Here is a 3,113-nt window from a genome sequence, read left to right as displayed (position 1 = left end):
GATCTGCCTCCTTACATTTCCTCCAAATTCAATTTGGTTAAAAATGGTCTAAAGCTCAGATCAAATGCCTGGCTACGGTGTGTACTGTGTAGTACCAGCATTCAAATCTGAGGCGGGTAAAAAATGGTCTTGAAAGTTCCATTGAGAAGTTTGAAAGGATCATCTTCGATGTACAGTTCAACACCTGCACATGTTCGCATGTGTACTAGCCTTTGTATAGGCCTATATATTTATTATTTATGTTTATATTGTACATTGTGTATTTGCTCTGTGCACAATTTTGTGCCCGGTTACTAATAGTGTAAGATTTGTTGTATAATTGTATAGGTACTTTGAGGTGTATCATGGATGTATTATTAGCTGTTCTGTAATTTGACACAATGAAGCATTGAAGTGTCATTTTATTTCTGCCTCTTGGCCAGTTCCGACTTGTAAAAGAGACTCAGTCTCAATGTTTGACCCTGTTTGACCCCACTTGAGAACCACTGATTTACAGGGAAACGCAGGTTTAACACAATGTTGCCAGAAGTTATTTGCAGTCTCAGGAAGTATTAATATATATACTTGGAGAACTGTTGGACTCAGTAGCTTGTGGTGCAAGTGGGGGTAAATGCAGTTTATAGTCAATTAAAGCAATTGAGCACAAATGCTAAAAATTGCAAGTTTCTGCAAAGCAAGACTTAATCAGTTGATTAATCACAGCCTAGCATCCCTAATCTGCAACGAACAGTCAGCAAAAACATCAGATCTACAAGCTTGGAACGCACCATGTTGTGACGGGGTGCGAGCTTGTAGATCAGCTCATGTTTTGTTGTCCCTCTAGATCAGTGGTTCGACCTTTTCAGGCCGCGTCCCCCCAAAATAATCGTAATTGAACTGGAGACACCCCCCCCACCCCCACCCTGACAAGCACTTGGGATTGTAGGAGTTGAAGCATTAGATTTAGTTGGACTCTGTTCTACAGAGAAATATTGTGAAAATAGCCGATCTACAAGCTCAATTTTTGCCTCTTTCTTATCATACATTACCCTGGTAAACGACCCCGGTCACGGATGTGGTTTACCAGGTTCACTGCATCTGCAGTGCTTCTGATCTGCAGCCAGATCTTAAGCTCGACAGGAAGTCCACCTCAGGACGCCCATGAGGGACACACTGAGCCAAACCCACGGTCCCCTTCCAGTTGGACGTGCGCCTTTCTCCACCAGACCACCACACACACACACACACACACACACACACACACCTGCACTCCAAAGGGGGGAAGGGGAGCCAACAAGCATTTGTGTCTTTCAACATCACACACACAACATCAATGTTTTTTTGTTTTGTTTTTTTGCCGTTGTTTATGTCACCGCCTCTCCTCTTCCAACATCCATGGGTGCCATGGTAACCATGCTTCAAGCAGGCAGGAAGGAGACTGGCGTAGCGGCCATCTTCCCCTCTCCCTTGGTGCAAAAGAGAGAACAATACTTTATTCATACTTGGTGACTTAGTGATAAGATTATCGGTCTGGCAGACTTAAGAGACACATATGTATATTTATTCCATTTGTTGCCAACAGACTTTGTGCGTCTCTGAAACTAGGTCAAATTTGTGTTGGAAAAAGCATATTTTCAGGCGATCCTGGCGAAATATTAATCGGGCTGAGGTAATTGGACGGAACCGCTTTATCTGTGAAATGCATCATGGGAATTGTAGGAACAAAGAGTCTGAAACAGAAAGAAATATTATGCATCAAAACGCATAAAAGTGTCTGTTTAAAACTCGGTCTGACTGTATATGGCAATTATTATGTCTTCAGTGGAATTGCACAGTGGTTTGCAAAAGAACAAAGACAGAAACATCTGCCGTGTAATTAATTGTTTAAGTCATGAGCCCCGGCATTAGACTTTGCCTCACAGGAAATGAAGAAATGTGGTGTTAAACAAATGCACACTCGTTCCCAATGAGGCATACACAGTATTTGTTCCTGTGCAACAACAGAGGCACGCCTGTGATACATTGTGACATAATTTAAAGCAAACATGCTTAGCTTTGCATAAACAATAAGAGTGCGAGAACAATCCAGTCTCTTATAAGAGAGGAACTCACTTCTACTTCCTTCTGATTTCCCCCACAGTTGCAGGATTACTGTTATTTCATGGCGGGGGGAGTTGTTTTCTTACTGAATCACGGCCATTTTTCATGTTCCTGACGATTGCCAGAGTCTCTTTCCCTCGCCTTGAAACATTTCCTTATCAAAGCAATTTAGTTAAAAACGTTACTTATTTGGCCTTATATCAAAAGCCACACTGGGCATTGACGGACGTTTATGTGTATCGAGGGCTATAATCTCGAGTCTGTCTGCGTAACACAAGTTGGTTCCCAGCATAGTTTAGCCTGGCATGAGGTAGCAGGGAGGAACCCTGCAGCTGCTGAGGCCCAGAGGGCCCCCTGTGTGACCCAACAGCCCCGTCCAGGGGCCCCCTGTGTGACCCAACAGCCCCGTCCAGGGGGTAAGACTATCAGGATAGTTGGTGGGAGGAGGGCCCAACAGCCCCGTCCAGGGGGTAAGACTATCAGGATAGTTGGTGGGAGGAGGGCGGGGGTGTTCCCATGTCCCAGTGGCATTCTGATGCTGTGGACATGTTTTATACTAGTGTATTTTTTATATTAGCTCCTCTGACGGGCCTCTTGACTGCTCGGCGACCTTGAAGTTCTGGTCCCGTCCTGCCTAGTGTCACCCCACTGCCTCGCCGTGGGGGTCACCGTCTCCATCCATGGGAACATTGGTCCTGACACTGGGGACGCACGGAGGGGAAGGCACAGGCAAGTGCTTGACAGAATGGATTAGGCTTGAGAGACGGCATCATTCTGGAGAGTTGTGTCACAGACATTATGTGGGGAGGGGGACGTGTTTTTAAAGCATGGACACTTAGACAACCGCTGGCTCCCGATAAGGGCAGGCCATCTGTTTACATATAAAATCCTCAGTGTTCATTTAACTCAAATGGAGCCAGAATGGATTTTACTGTGTGTAAGGAGTGGAAGTTCTCTGTGGATGAGGGTCGCCTCTGTGCGACCCTCGGCAGTCGAGGTGAGAGCGCGAGAGCTGATTAAGGTTCCAGGATGTG

Source organism: Electrona antarctica (assembly GCF_951216825.1).
Source record: "Electrona antarctica genome assembly, chromosome: 18".
Lineage (NCBI taxonomy): Eukaryota > Metazoa > Chordata > Actinopteri > Myctophiformes > Myctophidae > Electrona > Electrona antarctica.
The sequence above is the reverse complement of the archived record's forward strand: the minus strand, read 5'-3'. Positions refer to the sequence as shown.